General features: G+C 41.5%; 1 protein-coding gene and 1 long non-coding RNA gene across 2 annotated transcripts in view; one reads left to right on the top strand and one right to left on the bottom strand.

Moving 5' to 3' along the window:
- The window catches only part of LOC103246329 (uncharacterized), a 244,336-nt gene that overhangs the window by 104,102 nt on the left and 116,803 nt on the right, over positions 1-23,431 (bottom strand). Inside the window, exon 4 of the long non-coding RNA XR_502363.3 lies at positions 22,874-22,991. This is a non-coding gene — a long non-coding RNA (uncharacterized lncRNA). The remainder of the gene's footprint in view (positions 1-22,873; positions 22,992-23,431) is intronic.
- The window catches only part of C1QTNF7 (C1q and TNF related 7), a 109,392-nt gene that overhangs the window by 791 nt on the left and 85,170 nt on the right, over positions 1-23,431 (top strand). The gene's annotated exons all lie outside the window — the stretch shown is intronic.

Genomic DNA, 23,431 nt, shown 5'->3' with positions numbered 1-23,431 from the left:
CCGTTATGTGCAACTCAACTTCCGGAGCTGTGACTCTCCTATTAACTTGGAAATGTTTCCCAAGGAAGATTTTAATATCATTCCAAAAATTCTCCTAAGTGCAGTTACTACGGCTTCTTATTAACTTGTTTTGCAGAATATGTTTTTAAAAGTTAAATAAATCATTTGTCTTTTCCTTTGTAACTGACACGGGAGGATGTTACAGATATTATATATCCTGGGAGAATGAAACAGTTCAACCCAACATTGATTAATTCAAGTCACAGTCGGCTGACAAAGTTATCTAAATAGGGTGACTTTGCCTTCTCGATTGTGCTTCATACACAGGTAGGGAGCAGCGAGGATAAGATGTTTTCTTATTTTTCTGTGCATTGGTCACATGAGAAGTATCTTGTGGGTTGAGGTGGAGGGGCACATATATATGTGATGTGTTGTTCCATTTTCCCTGAGAATGTCTCTGTTATCAGTGTTCCCATCTTTCTGAGGCACAATTCCAGGTGCAAAAAACTAGATTGTCACAGAAATCTGCACATTCTTCCAGCAGGCGGAGATTGTATCACAGCTCCACATTCATTCCTTCATGCACACATGCGTGCTCACAGGCAAAGGTTATAAAACCCTGCGGATTTGACAGAGCTTGAGTGGTTTGGGACATTTAGGTGACTTCAGGCTGCAAAATCCACTGGTACAGAAACATTAGCAAGGTTAATTTCTCACCCATTAGGCCTGGGTGAGCAATGTGAGCACTGCCTGGGACCCTGCTCTTGGGCTGAGAGGGCTCTGCCTTCTTGCTACACCAGTTCTTTCTCTGTTTCTGGAATATTTTTTTCCTTCTGTGTCAAATTCTAGTTACATAGAGTGAACTGTTGTGGCTTCCTCTGCCTCATGGTCTCAATGATAAGAAAGCGATTTAGGTAAGAAGGACACTATAGAAAACCAAGAGGTCAGCTTGATCTGCTCCTTGCAAAGTGATCAGAAGATACCATCAGTTGCCTCTCTCCAGCCATAGTTAGTGCGGCGAGTGACCCGCAATGCCAATTCCTTATCTTTCTCTTTCCCAAAGCTTCTGTTCTCCTTTTCCCCTCCACTTCTATCTACACCAGCCCATAGAACATTAAGAGAGGGAGTAGCGGGTTGGACACACAATATTACTGTCTCCTTCCCGGTCCTCTCGGCCCATCCCCAGGCCAGTCAGGGAAGCCCCCACCCTATTTGGAGTGGGGTCTCCGGGGCCCCACCCATGACCTCATCGCAGGCAGCTTGAAAGCTGGGATGGCCAGCGTTTGCATGGCGCCTGAGTGCACCCTGGGGACGGGTGCGGCAGAGAAATGCACAGTGTGGCATGACGTGACTGCTGAGAAGCCGGAGCGCGAACTTCCTCACCGGCTCCAATGGAGGCTGGCGGCATCTCTGGAAGCCAGGCCCGCCAGGCCCCACCCCTAAGCCCCAGAAGGCCCCCAAAAGGACAAAAACAAAAAGGCTATTAGGGTTGCTAATGAAGCCCAAGCCCGGTGACTCATCTAAGGCGCAGTCACTGGGGGGCTTTGTAATGAAACCTGGACAGAGCCCTGGAAAGGACAGGTCAGGGTCGTCCCATAAAGGGCGCTGATGAGAGAGGCCCACAGTGACCTAATCGTACCTCCTTGCCTCCGAGAGGCTGGGAGATAAAGGCAGCGTCTGCAAGGGACAAGAGCGTTAACCAAAGAACTGCCGGGAGTGTGGCAGCCACGCTGTGTTAGCTTTGGGTGTGAGCCAGGCTTAGTCCACGTTTCGGGCCACAAGTTTGTGAACCTGGACCTGAAATGCCCCAAGGTTAGGGATCAATGGCTGATGGGCTAGAAAAAGAGACCATGGTAAATCAATAAACCTTAACCGAGTGTCCACTCTGTGCCAGATACTTTACCAAGGCTGTTTGAACGTGTCCTTGACAAAGACAGACCAAACATTAAAAACAGCATAGGAAAGATGGCAGGAACACAGAGGGGCTTTGCAAATCAGCCTGCTGAAATCAAAGGAAGCGTCCCACAAAGCTGTACTTGAACTAGACCTTGAAACATGAGTCAAATACCATGAGAGAGCCAAGAGGGCCGGGGTTCCCAGGCAGAGCCCGGCAGGCAAAGGCACAGCGGTGCAAAGACCATGGATGCGCCCATAAGCCAAGTAGCTCGGGCATGGCGGGGCTCTACTCCCCCAAGTGTCTTGCAATGAACAGCACTTTCATGGGTTATTATTATAATAGGAGGATAACCAAAAGTATTTCCTGGTCAGGCAAGTTTGGGAATGTTGAAAACTGTACACCGTGGTGCATCAGCACTCTGGCTCAGGGGTCACAACCATCTGGCTTCAAATGCCAGCTCTGCTCCTTCAATGACGTGTGAACTTGGACCCATCCAAACAAACAGTTTCTTTATCTGTTAAATGAAGATAGTAATCATATCTATCTTCTATGGGCATTGTGAGGATTAAATTAGAGAGTCTGTGTAAGGGTCTACTATCAAAATGCCTGACATAATGAGAGCTTAGAGAATGTTAGCTATTCTTATTAGCTACGACATGCCCGTTTCTTTACCTCAGTAAGTGTCACATGTTTTAGTTGGCTAATGTGTGCGCTGACTCCCATGATTGGGTTATTACTTAAAATCTAATGTTTTCCAAAGTCATTTGACCATGAAACCATTTTTTCTGAAGTATCAAATAGACCAATGCATGCTGGAAAATGGTGAGGTTGAGTTGTCCTGGTGAGTTGAGGTCACATGTCCTTTGAGGATTAAATAAAAGTTTCCCAAGATTTAATTGAAATGTACTAATCTCCACCAGTCACTTCACAAAAAAAAAAAAAAAAAAAAAAAAAAAAAAAAATTCTCTTCTGTATCTCTATGAAACAGAAGCCCAACAATTGGGATTCTCATCTCTAAGGAAATTGACATTTTTTTTTTTTTTACTACGTTCAACTTTTGGGAGGAAAAGTGTCAGCAAAGCAAATTGTTTTCAGGATTTTTGCACTTGGAAAGTCAGCCTTTGCCTAAGTTTGACGACCTACTGTGGTGAAGGACAATGCAATAGGGACAGTCTAGAAGAAAACAGCATCCTACCTTCAAGGAGCTATCAATTGAATGCGGAAATAAAATGTGCATTCCAACATCTAAAATGCAAAATTAGATATTGCAATTTAGAATGTCAGAGAACTCACGGTGAATGCCAGTTCAAAGAAGACCACAGGTCCCTGGAGTAATACCAATAATTAGTCTCATTCTTGGACACTTACCAGATACAAGAAATTGTGCTGAGTACAATAGAATTAACCCACTTATATCTTACAACCAGGTCACAAGGTGGGTGTAGACTTACCCATTTAGCAGATGAGAAAACTAAGCCCCAGAGAAATTAAGTAACCTGCCTGCAGTCTTTCAGGACCTAAGTGGCAGAGTAAGGTTTCAAACGCAGGTCCATGTGATTCTCTGTATCCCTCACCCAGGGAAGACTCCTCAGAGGAGGTAACATGCAATCTGGCCTTGAAGAATAGATAAGGATTGGTGAGAAGGGCCTTCCAGGCAGAGAGGAGAATATGAGCAAAAGCACAGGAGACTGAGAGAACAGCATGGAAAGCAGCAGGAAGGTGTCCCTGCAGACAAAGTGCATGCATATAGTGCAGAAGGAGATAAGCTTAGAATACTTGGTTGGAATCAGATCACAGAAAGCCTTGAATGCCAAACCACAAAGTTTAGATTTTCTTTTAATGAAGTAATCATTTAGGTTTGTAAACAAGAAAGTAACGTGATGAAAACAATGAATTGAATGAGTAACCAGTGCACAGCTGTGGCAGAGACTAAACTTCCAATTAGGAATCTAGATATGTCCAGGCAAGAGACAGCAGCAGTGGTTGCTCACACAGCTGTTAAGGAGTGGAGGTGCACATTTGGCCCAATTAACACCAAGACTTTGACCATCTCAATGGTCTTTCAAAATGACAACCCTCAGACCTCAGTAAATCCAGATTCTACGTGGGCCTCAGTTTAAACCCTGTAAAATGGGAAGGGTAGGAGGGGCTAGTTGACCTCTGAGGTCTCTCTGACTTCTCACACTCTGTGAAGATAACACTCTAAGCACTTTTATGGAAATCATAAACTATACAGTTCCCTATTCAATCAGCAGGTTCCAAACTTCTCTTTCATATCAAGCAGGCACATTTCCAAAAGAACGTTAGGGTCTACAAAATTTTATGCATTAACTGCTATAGCAATTACATAATAATAGTATTGGCACACAATGATTAGGGGAGCGTGCATTTTTATATATTCCTTTGTGAGAAACTTTTTCCACCCTCCTGGCTATCTGCCTTTTGTAAAATTCAACTGTCTACCTCTCATGACCGAGAACTTTTTCTGCAGTTTTTGACATATCAGGATCTCACAGTGCTGTGAATGGTAGTTATTCATGTAGGTGTCTTATGATCTTCTGCAGCTCCCAAATAGGTGGTAAGCTTTTAGAGAGCAGACATAAATATATCTTTAGATTTTCCAATGCCTTGCAACTATAGCGGGTCTGAATCTTATAAACACAAGTCTGCAAGAAATGTTCTATTTCTTTATTTTCTTGAAACCAACATAAATCTGGCATAGAGTCTATTCCAGCAGAAACTTTAGTTTCTTATATTATTTAGGCTCCTACCTCCACCACCTTTAACACTAAGGTCAGGCAAAAATCCTGGGAGGTTTCTTCACACCAATTATGCCCAGTCTTATCTCATAAATGACCTCTCCCTTTGGAATCTGTGGATTCTGCTTTCAAGCCCTGCTTGGGGACTAGAAGTCACTGTCAAGGCCAAGAACCTGGTGTCTGAGCAGGACCAGGCAGCCCTCCCTTCTGAGGTCTAGCCAGGCAGGATGACCATTTCTACTTCTCACAGATTCACCGACCCCCAGTCTTTCCAGGTGTGAGAAAACCTCCCATCAAGAGTGTCTCATTCCCCTCTGCCCAGTATATACTCTTGGGCTTGGAATTTCTGAAAAGAAAGCAAGTGTTGTTTTCAATAAACCTCTTCCTGTTCCGCAAAATCCTTGAAGCAAGGAAATACAGAAGGCTGGGCAACACTTGTGAAATGATAAGGCAGAGGTGAAAAACAACACATAAATTAATATTTAAATAAGGTATTCTGCCACACAGCAAACAGGTGTTTAATAATCATCAGCAAAATAGGTGGCCAACAGATGATAAAACGGCTTCTTCAAAGTTACTCAGTTTGCCACCAGAGAAGGCATATATTATAATCAGATTAATAGTGTCTTTTTATTAAGTGCCTACTGTGTGCCGTGACTTTATATATACTGTCTCTTCATCCCTATTGTTTAGATGAGGAGAGGTAAGTAGCTCACCTAACATCCTATACATGCTAAGAGAGGGAGCAGGTGTTTAAACTTATATAATGCCCATCTTTAAAACCTGCACCCTTTCCACACTGCCACCAGGACTCTCAGAAAGGATTTTTTTATTTTCTGTTTAGCGATCTGGAGTTCTACTTTTGACTAATCCTTCAGTCATTATTTCCAACTAAAATGTATTTTAAATAGAGAATTTCTTAATGAAATTTATTTTGCCGTAAACTTAGTATGGCTTTGTTAGATATAGTAATGAACCCAAAGAATGGTTTGTTACCGCATCTCACTGCTCATCCACAAGGTTGTGGGGTGAGAAATAAAGCACTTTGTCTAAGGCTAGAGGGTTAGAAGACAGCTCAAACTTCAATACATGTTTGTCTGTCTTCCGTCTCCAAATAAAGGAGAGAAAACTGGTTCTAAATAATGAATTATTAATTGGTTCTAATTAATTAAGACTAATTATAGATTAGTATTAAATATTGGCAGTTTTAAGCCTTCATGTGCTACCAGTGACATAAAGCCATGGCTCATGTCGCTGCCTCAAAACACATCCTACCATACATACTATGACAGTATTTTGAGAGCTGTCATACAAACATTCATTGGTGGCCTTTCCAACAGCTAACATGCCCCAAACAGCTTACTCTCTTAAATTGGTAATTTTTTCCGGTTTCTTTCTTGCACCATTAAATTATGTAGAAAGACTTTTTATGAAGTCATTTTAATCCCATTCCTCTCTAAAAATCTAATTTGGCCACAGTGGAATCTTATTAAGGGATTCTTTGAATGTATCAGAATTACCAGTCCATTTCAGCACAGCTGTATCTATCAATTTCCCAGATCATTATTAGCATTCCCTCCTTTCCTTCATAATAAAGACCATATTCCTTGACCTGGCCCCAGGAGCCTTTGAAGGATCTGCTTCTTGATTGCCTTCCTTGTCCATCTCTGTTCCTACCACTCTCCTCCATATTCCCAATACCAACTCTTCACTGTCTCTTGGGCATCCTTCTTCCTTATGCAACAGAGGTCTAAGGAATCTGAGTCCATTCTCTTGACTTTATGTGAATGTATAAAGTTTCTAACCCTCAACCACTTTATTACCTGGAAAACAATGGCGACTTTATATGATTGCAATATAATCTAGAGATGTAAAAAATACTCCCATTTCTTGAAGACAATTTATGTGCCAGGCTCTTAAATATAATAAAAATGTATTCATTGTCCTCCTGTTTGTCCTTGGGACTGAGATGGAATGGTGTCCAAATAGACTTTTAGAGTTTATCCAAGCTACCGATCTCACCTTCAGCTTCAATGCCAGCAGCAGCAAAACACTCATACTTCATAAGGCCGCTCCTTCTGTTAATACACCACTGGTCACCAGAAAGTTCTTTATTATGCCAGAATCTGATCCTTCTTAATGTCTCACATTCTGATCTTTGCTCTGCTTTTAGAAGTAGCAAGAAAAAGTGATCTTTCCTCTGGCATTTTAAATGCTTGAAGACTCTCATCATCTGCCTTCCCGGCCTTCTCCCAGGGTCTTCCTGTGCTTATAGGGAGGACTTTCCCCAGAAACCCTGTGGTTCACCTAGGATATGCATGCCCCTCTTGAAACAGACATCCAGACTTGCTCACCAAATTTCAGATGATTTTCACAACTTGTGCCAACTCCATATGGACGTTCTGGGATGGATAGTGGCTGCCTGAAGCCCTGTGCTGAGAAAGAATCTGAACCCAATCTGGAGTTAGCAAGAAGGTGTACAGAGTTCAATTAGTGATGTCTAAAGGAGAATCAGATGTTTTCCAGGGCCTCTGTACCCTGGATATTGCCTGATAGCCCAGAGTACGGAATTATTACCCTCTCTGATCTAAACACACTATTTTCCTTAATGCTAAATTTGCATCAGCTTTGCTAGTAAGCCCATCTCATAAAAAGACCAAGTAAAACATTGAGAGTATTTCTTAAACTTTCAGTAAGGCCTCTTTTAGTTCATAGTTAACTAAAAAGTGCCAGTTCCAGCCCTAGCCCTTTCTGGTTGTGTGATCACGGTTAAGTTACTCTAGTTCTCTGAGCTCTGTTTGCTCATCATTGATAATGGTAATAATATATATCTGTTCCACTGGACTCATTAGAAGTATTAAATGAGATATTATATTTGCAAGCTAGAAGATAGTTACTTTAGGAGCCCAATATATTTGGTGGGCCAGCTAATCTTTCTCTTTGCCTCTTTGCTATGGGGGATTTCCTCTCCATGGAGAAATTGATATCCAGTGGGGGATTAAAAAGAAAAGTACAAGCAAAAGGAATAAAAACACACTAAGTACTTAGTGAATGGATTTGCATGTGGGTGTAAACATGTCAAAGGAGAAAATTTCAGTGGAGATGAAAGTATTTCCACAATGCTGTCAAAGCAGAGTGACAAGCAAAGTCCAAACTGCCTCTCCCTGGCTTGCTTTGATTATTCAAGGCCTGGGATGTTTGGTTTGGAATGATTTGTACTTGCCATTTGCTCACACAATTCTTTACTGCTGCCTTCATGCCTTTGCCAACATTCCTCAGGGATATGTTATCAGCAAGACATTAGTGTAGCTCCAGGCAATACACTAAGTCAGGGGCTCTCATCTAAATCTGCAAGACCAAGCAGGAAATGCCCATCAGTAAATAGGCAGGGCAGAGACCCCGGAGACTTAGGTTGCATGCCTTACCTAAAGTGGGCAGTCACTGCAATGCATGGTGTCCTTGGGACAATATGGCCCACTGGGGCCAGGTCTTCAGATTTTTCAGGAAAACTCATACATCTGGACATTTTTATGTGAAATGCTTCTATTCTTAAAATCCTTGCTGTTTTTGACCTATAGAAATGCCAATGTCATATGGTTCAACCTAATATAATCTAGAGACATAAAAGGAATTACCATTTTCTTGCCGTGTGGGAAACCTCAAGAGCCTTTGTCATTCAACACCTATGTCCTAAATCAACATGCACAGGCATGCACAGTGCTCTACAGTAAAACTAGACAGCAGAGCACACTCACTACACAGAAGGCACAGTTGCAGGTAAACCCTCATTCTATCCTCCCAACACCCCTAGAAGGTGGTACTAGGTTTATTCCTATTTTACACATGAGACCCAAAGTCTGCCACCAGTTAGAAGTGACACATACTTAAAAGAATATGTAATCTCCTTGCCAACAGAGCCAGTCTCCTTCGGTCTCTTGCCACACAGGACTGGAGGAGGAAACGTAAAATGTAAATTTCTGCACATTTCCCCAGAGTGAAGCAAATTGGGGTGACAATGATTCTCCAGGCTCTTCTTGGAAAATTTAAATCTTCATTCCCCGTTGGCCCCTTCTACGGAGAATCCACACCCCTTTCCTCTCTCTTCATCTTTTTTGTACACTCACCTCCCACTCATTCTAAATTCTTTTTTTCTTTGCATTTATGCTTTATTTTCTGCGTTACATATGACCCCAGATAACCGAAGGGCCTAGCACAGTGCCGGGGATATAGTAGAAACTGCATAAATTTCAGTTGGCTCTTTCTACACAGGATTTGAGGCAAAACGAAAGAAATATGCAAAATAAAGCAGTTTAAATAGAAACAGAAAAGCAAAGCCATGACATGAGGAGGAGGAGGAACTAAATATGTGAACCACAAGGACCAATCTGGTTATAATGATTGAGTGTGAAATTTTACTTCCTGGCAGCCAGACTCAGAGCCTTTGCAGACTTAAAGTGACCCGTGTATTCTCTCTTGAGCTCTGGGTAAAGGACCAAAGGAGAGAAAATGAATTCCTTTTCTTTTCCTTGACCTGGGTCTTGCCTTGGAACAAATGTTTTTCCCCGTATCTATTTGATTTTCAGCATCCATTAATCTCTCACTGAACATCCACTGCTGTATTGTGCTCAGACTTCACTGAAATAGTATTTAGAAAGATGTTTTGTGTAGTAAAGAATACAAGTCTCATAAGGAAGGCAATTTATAGTTGAAGCTGTTGCTAGGGTGTTGCTAAAGGAAATCTGTAACTCTTAGTTAATCAGAAAGCTCACTGAATACAGACAGAATCAAGCTACAGCTGGATGGTTTGTAGGAGAAAAATGTTAGCTAAAAAGGAAGGCAGGGAGGGAGGGAGGAAAGAAGGGAGGAAGGAAGGGAGAGAGCAAGGGAGGGAGGGAGGGAGAGAGGAAGGGAGGGAAGGAGGGAGAGAGGAAGAAAGGAAGGCAGGCAAGCAGAAAAGAAGGAAGGGAGGGAAGGAGGAAAGAAGGGAGGGAGGGAGGAAGGAAGGGAGGGAGGGAAGGAAGGCAGAAAGAAGGGAGGGAGGGAGGGAAGGAGGGTGGAAGGAAGGAAGTGAGGGAAGGAGGAAAGAACAGAGGGAGGGAGGGAAGGAGGGAGGGAAGGGAGAAGGAAGGAAGGAAGGAAGGAAGGAAGGAAGGAAGGAAGGAAGGAAGGAAGGAAGGAAAAAAGAATTCTGAATCTTTCTTCACTTTTTCCTAAAGTTACTCATTTTCTTTCCCCTGTAAAGGTACTTATTTTCTTCCCCCCGTCACCATTGCCTGACCTCTGAGATCTGCAGATGAATTCCTCTCTCCATCTCTGGCCACTCCCTCTCAGTGGAAATCTAGTCCTTTTCTTCTAACACTTTCTCCTGAACATAGAAATTTAACCACCACCACAAATTCTCTATTTCGTTTTGACCCAGCCCTTTTCCTTAGTTGGTTAATGACTAAGACTGTCATTGCTATATGGGACTAGGGACACCACATGTTAATAGGGCCATTATCAAGCTGAACCAGAGAGAGTGTGGGTGTCCAAGCATATGAAATCTATTAAAACCAAAGCACATGAAGAACAGTTTCAGGACCTCAGGATAGCTGTCCCGGAGAAAGAAAAACTAATGGGAAATAGGAGACTGATTTCAGGTATTTGAATATCCCTCCTTTGGGTAAGATGTTTGAAGTAATTTCCCAAGATTTGATGTTAATTACGTAGGATTCTAATCCAAAGGGGTAGCAAAATGTAGGCTGACTCTGAAGTCCCAGTCAACCTGGATTAAAATCCCAGCCTTCAGTTTCCAGGCTCATGCCCTTGGGCAACTTCTCAACTCCATTTCCTTGCTATAAAAAATGAAGATAATACTATCCATCTCATTAGAGTTTTTGTGAGGATTAAGTGAGATAATATGGTGTTCTACAAATCATAGCTAATATTAAAATTGCTGTTTCTTTTATGGAAGTGAAACAGAAAAGAAAGCATTAGCTATGCAGAGTATTGTTAAAATTATAAAATATAAGATTTTCTTTTCTGTCTTCTTCCCTCGCTTTCATCCTTCCTTCTTTCCTCCCTTTTCTTCTCCTCCATAGCCATCTAGCATGAGCATACATTAGGTAAGCTTTCTAATTAAACACACATTTTAGCTTTTCTTTAACAACACCATAGTAACAACTAAAACTAAAAGTTGCCTTAATTATAAGATTTGCATCTTTTACTACTCGAAAGAACATCCTAAACGAGGTTTGACTGAGATCCTGAAAAAGATTCGAAAGAAGCCATTTGGCAAGTAGGAGAAACAGAGCATTGCAATATTACATAAATAAAGGAGAGTGGGAATTTGAGCTGTTTCTCAACCATGGCTGCACCTTCATGATCAACCAGGGAAAAGTCCCAAAGCCCAAGCGGCGCCCAGACTATTACATCAGAATCTCTGGGGGGTAGAATTCAGGTGTGAATAATTTTTTTAAAGCTCCTCAGAGGATTCTAATATGCAGCCGATGTTGAGAACCACAGTTTTAGGGGGAACAGTGGCCAATGGTGTGGAAAGCTGCAGAGCTGATAAGTCTGCATGCTGTGTGAACAGCGTGAGGATGTCTGTAACTTTCTAGACTTTGCAGAGGCTTTTCAGGAGAGTTGAATAAATAGAAGTCAGGCTGTGAAAGGAAGGAGTTAGTGGCTAGGGAAAGTCTACACTAAATGTTACTTAGTCCTTCAACAAACATAGAACAATCTGGAAGGAAAGAGAGAGGAAGATAGCTTGAGGAGTTAGCAAGGCAACATAATTTGTTTTTAGAGTATGGGAGGCCTAAGCGTATTTGAACCAAAGGTGCATCTACTGTATCTTGAAAGTTTGCAATTTAAATTTTGGAAAATGATGAGAAAATTTTGCCTCTACCCAGTAGATTTCATCTGATGAGTTCAGATTCATCAGAGAATCTTGACCAAATATGCCCAAGCTGCAGCTCTACACCTTACCATTTATTTCATTTTAACTGCCATTGATTAAATTTCCCACTGTGTGTCAAATGTCATTTAAATACGTCTCTTCATCCTCACAAAAATCCTATAAAATGACTGCTTCCCATTTTAGAACAAGGAAATTTTTCAGATGAGGAAATGAGATTCAGAGAGGTTTGGCAGTTTGTCCAAAGTCATTAAGTGGCAAAACCAGGATTCAAGCCTGGATCTGTATGACCCCAAGACCCACAGTCTTTTCAGTCTGCCACCATGGATGCAACACAAAAATTTAATCCTTGCAGAGCTGCATGCCCCCTCCAAAACCTGTAAAATGACAAAAGCTGTGCGCTGAAAGATAATGTCCCAACACCATGGCCTCTGAATAAAATGGATGAAAAGTGAAAATGTATCAGAGGCTGCAGCTAAACCTCAGGTTGCAGAAGGGCTTGAGCAAGTTTCAGATTGTTTCACAGAGTGCTGGGTGGGCAAAACAAGACATTTGCCATCATTGACACAAATGCCCAGTAAGGTGGCGGAGGAACAGCCAGAATCAGGATTGCTCGTAACTGACATGAATCAGAGAACGCAGCATCTTGCACTAAGGGCAATTGGGGTTTGGGCAGAAATGGCCATTCTCAGCACTGTTCATCTCCACCATCTGCCTAACTCCTTCCTCCTTCCCTGGACACGTAGTCCTTGGCGACTGTTGCCTGCCAAATCATCTCACATACGCCAGCCCATTTGGCCATCTTCTTTGCTGAAATCAAATCTCCATATCCTTGATTACTCCTAAAAACTGATTAGTGTCCATTTGCAAGCAATATTTTCCTCCTAATATATCCAGGTATGTATGATCCAGAAGGCTGCTTTGATTTCTGGAATATTAGCTTAGAAAAGAATGAAATCTAATAAAAATATCATATTAGCTCCAAATAGCTGCATAATCTGTGTCAATGAGATGATTTCCATTTGGTCTGCAGACTGTAGTTATTAGAATTAGTTATCCTTTGTACCGAGATGGAGGAGTGAGCAAAATTTTCTCTCCCAATAAAAAGGTCTCAAATCTTGGAAATTGCTGGTGCAATCCCCACTTTAAAAAGCCAGTGACATTTTGTGTTGCCTTTTAAAAAAAAAATAGTATTGTATTTTAAAAGAAACTGGTCTTCAAGTTCATTCCAGGACAAGTTTTAGATTCTTTAGGAATCAAGTTCGGTAAGACCATAACAGAGACTGTTTAGTTTGGACAGACAAATTGCCAACATACCCATAAAAGGAGGATTGTCTGAGCGTTTTTCTTTCAGCTCGTATTTTCAGATTTTCTTCAAAAGCTAGTCTAACAAAAATTTGAGAGGAGCTATGTGACACACCCATAAAACACAAATACCTCAAATAGAACTTGTGTCTCAGACCAAATCGGTCCAGGGAGCCTGTGGAGATGTGGGCAAGGTTGCCATCTCTGATGTACCTAATTGGTTATAAAAGTCATCAGAAGAAAGGAAAGAGGGGCATTTTCTTTTATTATTATTATTATTTTATTATAATACTTTAAGTTCTAGGGTACATGTGCACAACGTGCAGGTTTGTTACATATGTATACATGTGCCATGTCGGTGTGCTGCACCAATTAACTCATCATTTACATTAGGTATATCTCCTAATGCTATCTCTCCCCACTCCCCCCTCCCCACAATAGGCCCCAGTGTGTGATGTTCCCCTTCCTGTGTCCAAGTGATCTCATTGTTCAATTCCCACCTATGAGTGTGAACATGCGGTGTTTGATTTTCTGTTCTTGTGATAGTTTGCTGAGAATGATGGTTTCCAGCTGCATCCATGTCCCTACAAAGGACACAAACTCATCCTTTTTTATGGCTGCATAGTATTCCATGGTGTATATGTGCCACATTTTCTTAATCCAGTCTGTCACTGATGGACATTTGGGTTGATTCCAAGTCTTTGTTATTGTGAATAGTACTGCAATAAACATACGTGTGCATGTGTCTTTATAGCAGCATGATTTATAATCCTTTGGGTATATACCCAGTAATGGGATGGCTGGGTCAAATGGTATTTCTAGTTCTAGATCCTTGAGGAATCGCCACATTGTTTTCCACAATGGTTGAACTAGTTTACAGTCTCACCAACAGTGTAAAAGTGTTCCTGTTTCTCCACATCCTCTCCAGCACCTGTTGTTTCCTGACTTTTTAATGATTGCCATTCTAACTGGTTGTGAGATGGTATCTCATTGTGGTTTTGATTTGCATTTCTTTGATGGCGAGTGATGATGAGCATTTTTTCATGTGTCTGTTGGCTGTATGAATGTCTTCTTTTGAGAAGTGTCTGTTCATATCCTTTGCCCACTTTTTGATGGGGTTGGTTTTTTCTTGTAAATTTGTTTGAGTTCTTTGTAGGTTCTGGATATTAGCCCTTTGTCAGATAAGTAGATTACAAAAATTTTCTCCCCTTCTGAAGGTTGCCTGTTCACTCTGATGGTAGCTTCTTTTGCTGTGCAGAAGCTCTTAGTTTAATTAGATCCCATTTGTCAATTTTTGTTTTTGTTGCCATTGCTTTTGCTGTTTTCACATGAAGTCCTAGCCCATGCCTATGTCCTGAATGGTATTACCTAGGTTTTCTTCTAGGGTTTTTATGGTTTTAGGTCTAACATTTAAGTCTCTAATCCATCTTGAATTAATTTTCATACAAGGAGTAAGGAAAGGATCCAGTTTCAGCTTTCTACTTATGGCTAGCCAATTTCCCCAGCACCATTTATTAAATGGGGAATCCTTTCCCCATTTCTTGTTTTTGTCAGGTTTGTCAAAGATCAGATGGCTGTAGATGTGTAGTATTATTTCTGAGGGCTCTGTTCTGTTCCATTGGTCTATATCTCTGTTTTGGTACCAGTACCATGCTGTTTTGATTACTGTAACCTTGTAGTATAGTTTGAAGTCAGGTAGCATGATGCCTCCAGCTTTGTTCTTTTGGCTTAGGATTGTCTTGGCAATGTGGGCTCTTATTTGGTTCCATATGAACTTTAAAGCAGTTTTTTCCAATTCTGTGAAGAAAGTCATTGGTAGCTTAATGGGGATGGCATTGAATCTATAAATTACCTTGGGCAGTATGGCCATTTTCACAATATTGATTCTTCCTATCCATTAGCATGGTATATTCTTCCATTTGTTTGTGTCAAGAGGGGCATTTTCTTAGTGTGCACTGTGTGTCTGGCTTGTGCCCTGGGTCCTAACTGGGAGTGGGACAACTAACTCGTTTGGTCATTCTTCCAATTACCCCTCAAGGTTGGTATTATTTCCATTTCACCCAGAAAGAAAGAGAGGCTGAGGAAGATTAAAAAAAAAAAAAAAATCTGGACAATACGGCAAGCATGTAGGGCAAGATATGAGGTGGAAAATGAGGCTGAAACTCCTTGTTTAAAATGTGTTTAAATTAATGAACGTATGAATCTTAAAAGACTTTTAAAAAAGAAATATATCATACAATGACTCTAGAGGCCCTGATCTATTCTAACCCTTGAAAATTGGAAGCAAATGTGTTGTGGTAATCTAAAGCTTCAGTCAAGGTGCAGTGCAGTATTCATGGATCTCAGGGAAGAGGCGCGACCTTTTCCCCCAAGGCTGCTGTGTGGAAGGCTGGCTGTGCGCACTTAGTCCTCACCCAAACCTGTTCTTCAACTAGGGTACATGAGGCTCAGAGGTCTCACACCTCATGGGACAGAAGGATGAACAGGGTCTGAAGGAACAGGAGGACTTGCGTAAATTTGGGAACAGGAAAGGAAAGACTCACACAGAGTCTTTGGTGAATGTCAAGTAGCCCTGTTTGGTCAGTGAAGAATGTTCTGGAAGGAAAGTAGTTAGGTAAAGGGTTGGATAAAAGAATACAGGAGAAGTAATTTTGACCTTATTCTGAAGGAAATGGGATTCCATCAAAGGTTTTTGATTGAGACAGACATGTGGAAAGCAGAGTTTTAGGAAGATGAAGCTGACCATGTGTAGGGGAGGGACTGGACGTGGGGAGGCCAGATGGGGAACTCTCCTCAGAAGTATCCCATGACATCTGAGGGTCATGGCTGTTCTGAGGCTCTGCGTGTCATGTGAGCTCGGCTGCGCTCTGTCCTGGGTTCCGGAAAGCCATTTAGAGGAAGCAGCATCTCCAGGCTGCCTGTGCTCTGCCCAATGTGGTTCACATTGGATGGTCTAAATCCCTGGCCTTTGATGTGGAAATGTCATGAGAACATTGAGTGAATTCCAGGAAATCTTCCAGGGAAGAACACACGATAAAAGAGGCCCCACACTACACACATGTTGACCTCAGGAAGCAAAGACACAGTGATCAGAGGGAAAAAGTAAGATTTTTTTTTTTCCTAATGCTACAAGACATAAATTTACATTATGGGCTCCCAGACAAAAACAACAGAATGCGAAGGGTTCACTTGACCTTGGCCAATACTTTAAGGACAATTTTCTTTAGACATGTTGCCTCACCCCATTCCTGCTCATATATGCATGTGTTTCACCACAGGATTCTTGCATTGGGAATATCCTAGCCAGGGTGTGCTTTGGGGGATTAATGGGTCCAGGCTGTTTACCAGTTGTAAAAATTCAAGAAGGCTGTGCCACGGAACTAGGATTCAACCTGAGGGCACTCATTAGCCATGTGACCTTGGACAAGTTTGCTCAGTTGCAGAACAGTAATAGAAACATGAGGATCTGAGGAAATAGTACATGACAGTATCTTACTCAAAGTAAGGAGTTGACACAGCAGTGAGCAGGACCATAAATCAATGCAGGCAGAGCCAGGCGGGAAATACAAATGAATGCTGTGGGCTGGGTGAAGACCTGAGGAAGTAAACCTCATGTGACTCACATGAAGAGGGCACCAGCTACTGCCCCCTCATCTGCTGCCACAGGAGAAGTCAGAAATAGAGATTTCTATGTGAAATTGCCCAATTTTTAAATAATAGCAACTAATATGGATCATGTGTTAAATCTCAAACTAAGCAGTGGATCAATTTTGCTGCAAGTCTGCTAACAAGGACTAGCAATTTGCAAGTTGTCATAGATACTGAGATCGTGCATGGTGAAACCACTGGAGAGGTGGCTCAGACCACCATTCAGGCACTTGCTAGTTATGCATATTCTCCAAAGCTTATTTTTTTCATAAAAAAAAATGTGGATTATAAAGACAAGTCTTAAAGGGATGGTAGGAATTAACTGAGATCACATGCACAGGAGTCCATCAATCAGAAAGAGGCTGGAGCTGGTGAGGAAAGTCCCTTGCCATGCAAGGCATTAACCGTGTGGTTGCTGGTCTTTGGGGAGGTCTGGTGGGTTGGACTGGTGGGTAGAAAGCTATAGCAGCAGCTTTAACAAAAGCCCTAAAAGCCCTTTGCCCAGTTCCAAGCCCTCTGTAATGCTCAAAAAATAGCAACATTATTTTGTTTGTTGATTTGTTTTTAAAAGACAGGGTATCACTACGTTGTCCAAGCTGGAGTGCAGTGGCCCAGTCATAGCTCACTGCAGCTTCTAACTCCTGGGCTCAAACAATCCTCAGCTTCCCGAGTAACTAGGACTACAGGCCCATGCCACCATGCCTGGCTAATATTTTTATTCTTTTGTAGAGACAGGGTCTCACCAAGTTGTCCAGGCTTGGTAATGGTTTTTGTTCGTTTGTTTGTTTTTTCAGTTTCTTTTTTTTAATATTATACTTTAAGTTCTAGGATACGTGTGCAGAACATGCAGGTTTGTTACAGAGGTATCCACGTGCCATGGTTTGCTGCACCCATCAACCCACCATCTACATTAGGTATTTCTCCTAATGCTATCCCTCCCCTAGCCCCTAACCCTATGATGGGCCACAGTGTGTGATATTCCCCTCCCTGTGTCCCTGTGTTCTCATTGTTCAACTCCCTCTTACCAGTGAGAACATGCAGTGTTTGGTTTTCTGTTCCTGTGTTAGTTTGCTGAGAATGATGGTTTCCAGCTTCATGCAAAGGACATGAACTCATCCTTTTTCATGGCTGCCTAGTATTCCATTGTGTATGTATGCCACATTTTCTTTATCCAGTCAATCATTGATGGGCATTTGGGTTGGTTCCAAGTCTTTGCTATTGTGAATAGTGCTGTAATAACCATATGTGTGCATGTGTCTTTATATTAGAATGTTTTACAATCATTTGGGTCTATACCCAGTAATGAGATTGCTGGGTCAAATGGTATTTCTGGTTCTAGATCCTTGAGGAATCACCACACTGTATTTCACAATGGTTGAACTAATTTACACTCCCACCAACAGTGTAAAAGCATTCCTATTTCTCTACATCCTCTCCAGCATCTGTTGTTTCCTTTCTTTTTAACAATTGCCATTCTAACTGGCGTGAGATGGTATCTCATTGCGGTTTTGAGTTGCATTTCTCTAATAACCAGTGACAAGGAGCTTTTTTCCATATGTTTGTTGGCTGCATAAATGTCTCCTTTGAGAAGTGTCTGTTCATATCCTTCACCCACTTTTTGATAAGGTTGTTTGTTTTTTGTTTGTTTGTTTGTTTTGTAAATTTAAGTTCCTTGTATATTCTGGATATTAGCCCTTTGTCAGATGGATAGATTGCAAAAATTTCTCCCATTCTATAGGTTGCCTGTTCACTCTGATGATAGTTTCTTTTGCTGTGCAGAAGCTCTTTAGTTTAATTAGATCACATTTGTCAATTTTGGCTTTTGTTACCATTGCTTTTGGTGTTTTAGTCATGAAGTCTTTGCCCATGCCTATGTCCTGAATGGTATTGCCTAGGTTTTCTTCTAGGATTTTTATGTTGTTAGGTCTTACATTTAAGTCTTTAACCCACCTTGAGTTAATTTCTGTATAAGATGTAAGGAAGGGGTCCAGTTTCAGTTTTCTGCATATGGCTATCCAGTTTTCCCAACACCATTTTTTAAAATAGGGAATCCTTTCCCCATTGCTTGTTTTTGTCAGGTTTGTCAAAGATCAGATGGTTGTAGATGTGTGGCATTATTTCTGAGGCCTCTGTTTTGTTTGATTGGTCTATATATCTGTTACCATGCTGTTTTGTTACTGTAGCCTTGTAGTATAGTTTGAAGTCAGGTAGCATGATGCCTCCAGCTTTGTTCTTTTTGCTTAAGATTATCTTGGCTATACGGACTGTTTTTTGGTTCTATATGAAATTTAAAGTAGTTTTTCTAATTCTGTGAAGAAAGGTTCTGTTTATGTGATGGATTACATTTATTGATTTGCATATGTTGAATCAGCCTTGCATCCCAAGGATGAAGCCGACTTGATCATGGTGAATAAGCTTTTTGATGTGCTGCTGGATTTGGTTTGACAGTATTTTAATGAGGATTTTCGCATCAATGTTCATCAGGGATATTGGCCTGAAATTTTTTGTTGTCGTTGTGTCTCTGCCAGGCTTTGGTATCAGGATGATGCTGGCCTCATGAAGCAGTGGTTATTTTTAAGGCTCAATTAAAGTTTGCCTCTTGTGCCTGCCCTTCACCATACAGAATGGTTTTTATGCAACTTGAAATTATGTTCTATACTAAGGGGGATAAAAGAAAAGAAGCCAGGCTCTGACTATTAGAGGACATACCACATTTTAATGACTCATCACAGACATGGCAATGTGTAAGTGCCTCCTAAAAGGTGCAGAGGAGACAAATAGGACCAAGGAGTGTGGAGGAGGAGTGCAAGGTAAGCTACAGCATCTAGGCTAGGTCTGACCCTAGAGCTAGGAGTGGACAGAGTAGGATGAAGGGCCTTATAACACTCACAAGCAGTCCCAGGCATGGCAGTTGATGCTCTATGGTCACTGTCTTGAAATTTCCAATAGTTGCATTTTTGCACTTGTGTTTTGCAAGTAAAGTGGGACAACGGGGCACGTACCAGGGGCTTGAACTCTCCTTTCCTCTTTCAGACAGCTCCCTTGTTCCTGCCCGGCAACCACTGCCACCTTCTATTCCTAATGGGCAGCTAGGCACAGGCATGAGGAAGGTCAAGTGTGCAAATTCGTAAGCCAAATCGCAGGGCAGGGTCCAATGCCTATGAGCGTCTGCTGTCACCAACCAGTATCCTTGTGGCCAGGGGAGTTACATGAAATAGCAAATAGAAAACACTATGACAAGTCACGAAAGAGACCACAGGAAAAGAGAAAGGCATCTATCCGGCTTTTCAAACAAGGTATCTCCCATTTTCATTTTGTTCTGGGCCCATAAATTATGTTGCTGGCCCTAGGGGTAAAATGAGGTAGAAAGAATCTCTGGGAACCCAATGGGTACAAATAAAAGAGAAGTTGATTCATGCTACTTGAGTTTTGAGTGTCACAATTCTACCTTATGTAGAACTCTCTAGGGCACTGTAGGACACTTAGCATCCCAGACCCCTTTCCCCCTAAATAAAAGTGTCAATCCCAAATACTTCCAAGGGATTGCGATGCCACATCCCCACAATTGAATTAAAACCCATAGAGGTTTTCTCCCAAAAACCAGGATGCTCAAAGGAAATGTTAATATAAGAAATGGACTATGAGATCTTTAAAATTTCAGCATTGAAGGGACCTTAGAGGCTGTCGATCAAAATCCCTGGAGTTTTCAACTCCTTGAGAACCCTCGACGACCAGTCTACCCGCAGATTGTCAGGAGTGAGTCTGATTCCCAGTTCCAGGAATACAGCTCGAGCAGGCTCCTTTCCCTTCTGAAGCATGGCCCTTTGCCCAGAGACACATCTTCACAGTGTGTGATGAACACAAGCAAGCCCCAGTACCTACTCCCAGCCTTCCTAGACATGGTAAGGAAAAGAGGAGACTTTCTAGACAGAAAGGAGGGGCATGGTTACAGCCCCTCACCCTGTCCAGGCACAGTTAGACCTGAGTGGTGGCATCATCCCTGCTGTCTATGGCTAGAGATATTCTTGGATTTGGCTTCATCCATCAAGGGTCTGGCAGGTGTAACAGCAATGTTCTATCCACATAAAAGGCCTTCAAAGGCTACCACTTGGACAGCCATGGCTTTGGGATTGGGTTGGGAGACCAGTTGTTTAAGAGTTAGGTTCTATGGGTAGAACTAACCCATCAATCTATTAAAAATACATACAACTAATTCTCACTATTCACAGTTGTTATGTTCTATAAAGTCATTGTGAATTTGAGCCATTGCTCCTAGGGAAATAAAGAGTTAGGTTCATGAGAGCCCCTGGTCATATTTTTGGCAACTGATCATTACATAACCTTGTTTTACATTTAGGAACATCTTATTTTACATATATATTGCTGATTCATTAACATTGAATTCATGGTCAACATCGCTATAACTCATGCCTGAACGAAGCTTATCTAACACATGTATTTTCTTCATAAGGCACATCATAGTTTTTCTTGCACTTAGAAACACTAGTCAGCATTTCTATGCTTGGAGGACATTTTAAATAGCAAAATTACAAACAAAAAGTACAAAAATGCAAGAAACAGCACTAAATATGCTGGCAAAAAGGACACTTGTTTACAGAGGCAGAGCTGAAAGGAGAAAGCAGAACATTGTCGTCTTTGACCTGAGAGTTGTGCTTATCCATCCACAAAGGACCAAGAAAGCACCGTGAGTTTTGATTGCGGGCTTGCAAATAAATTTTAGCAAGTAGATGAATTTGTAATTATAGAATCTTCAAACAATGAAGACTTTTTCTAAAAGTCATTCACACACTTACCTACCAGAAATAGCATCTGTACTTAAATTTGGCTTAGCTGGTCTCCAGTCAAGTCATGTTAGGTAGCTTTATATCTAAGACCTATAAGTGGCTAAGAGGACACCATAGTAATCTCTGTATGACTGACGGAATTTAAGGATTTTCTCTTCCTTATCTATTGTTTTTTATGATAAGCTACTATATTTGTAATAAGGAAAAGCAATTCTATTTAGTATTTAAAAGGATTAAAATTAAAACAACTTTTTGGTAATTTCAAGATAAAGTCCACACCCCTGCTTGGGACACCAGACTTCACAATGTTTACGTCTTGGGTTTCATCTTCTAATATTCTTCAGAAGCACTTTTCACTTCGACCATCATGAACCACCTAAAACTTCCCAAATGTATACCCGTTTTCCACCTTCTGCTTGGAACATCCTATAGGTTAAGAAACTGGCTTGGGGAGATTATTCAAAATTACACAACTAGTGGAATGATAAAAAGAAAAACAGTTGCTCTGAAGCCCATACTATCTCCCCAGACTCAGAATGAAAAACTGAAACTGTCAAGGTGATATTTTTCTAATTATCTTTGTGCCATAGTCTCAGCATAGCCACATTAATCGCTTATACTGCTTTCAACATTACCTGGGGGAAGAAAAACCCTAAAATATATTCTCTGCCATTACCATATATACAGAAGGTCAAAATGATGCCAGAAAGGTGTTTTTGCCTTTTGAGAGGAATGACCCAGTGTATTCAGAGCAATATTTCAGCCAGACATTCAAGCCCAGTTTGCAAACACATGCCCTGTGTAGTCAGCTTTCATTAATATGGTCTACTCTGGTTTCTTTGTTTTTTTCATTCTAAGAATTTAATATTGAATTTCAAAACCCAAATGGCATAAATAAATTCCAGATGTCCTCCCAAATCCCTAAATCTCATATTAGACTAAGGAGAGGCATTGCTATATATGAGTAGGTAGTTACATTTAATTCCCTGAAAAACCAAAAGGATCTTTGGGAGACTCTTCAGCCTTCTTCCACCAAGAAAACACACTAACTCTCCTGAGTTTAAGAGGCTGAGTTCTCAAGATCCACAGTCCAGCTGTCTGACATATGTTCTGCTGCATTCCTCCCCTCGAGGGGCAAAAGAGCATCGTGGTGAACTGCAGGGCACAGAAGCCAGGCTGACTGGGTTCCAATCCAACTGGTGGCTTTGGACAAGTCAATTAAGCTCACTATTCCTCAGCTTTCTGTAAAATGGAGGTAAACATAGGACCTACACCTTGAAAGGCTGTTGCAAAAATTAATGAGTTGATAATTTAAAGTGTTTAGCACAGTGCCAGCTGCACAGCAAAATGTCTACACTCTTATTTCCTAAGAGGTGATGTATAAAGAGCTGACCTGGGAGGTCCTCGATGGTTGAGAAATTCCCTTCCCTCTTTCCCTCTGTATAGACAAGTCTAAGTCTTCAACCTTTGATTGGTAAGATGCATCCTTCTGTGGGGGACTAATCAACTAACTTCAGATCTCAGACCCCTCCCCTAAGTCTGGCCCATCCCCTACTTTTCCTACCTAAGTCAGCATTCTTGATCCTTGTGCGTTAGTCATAGGCAACTTGATCGGCAGCATAACTCCACTTTCAAAATATAAAAGTTCTGTCTTCAGAGCATTTGTGAACATAGCTTCAAGTCTGCAATTAATTAAAGAAGATCATATATGTAAAACACCAAAGGGCTTACAATAAGTGATAAAAAAAATTATAGTTTTCTTCCTTCTTCCTCTCCCCCCATTAATGACTGGCACCTCTGTTTGTAAGAAACATGTGATTATGACATGAAAGATTCATTGCTAACCTTTTTTTTATTTTTATTTTATTTTTATTTTTTGAGACGGAGTCTCACTCTGTCGCCCAGACTAGAGTGCAGTGGCCGGATCTCAGCTCACTGCAAGCTCCGCCTCCTGGGTTTACACCATTCTCCTGCCTCAGCCTCCCGAGTAGCTGGAACTACAGGCGCCCGCCACCTCGCCCGGCTAGTTTTTTGTATTTTTTAGTAGAGACGAGTTTTCACCGTGTTAGCCAGGATGGTCTCGATCTCCTGACCTCGTGATCCGCCCGTCTCGGCCTCCCAA

Source organism: Chlorocebus sabaeus, chromosome 27 (genome assembly GCF_047675955.1).
Source record: "Chlorocebus sabaeus isolate Y175 chromosome 27, mChlSab1.0.hap1, whole genome shotgun sequence".
Taxonomy (NCBI): domain Eukaryota; kingdom Metazoa; phylum Chordata; class Mammalia; order Primates; family Cercopithecidae; genus Chlorocebus; species Chlorocebus sabaeus.
Note: the sequence above shows the minus strand (reverse complement) of the source record. Positions and strands in the feature narration are given on the sequence as shown.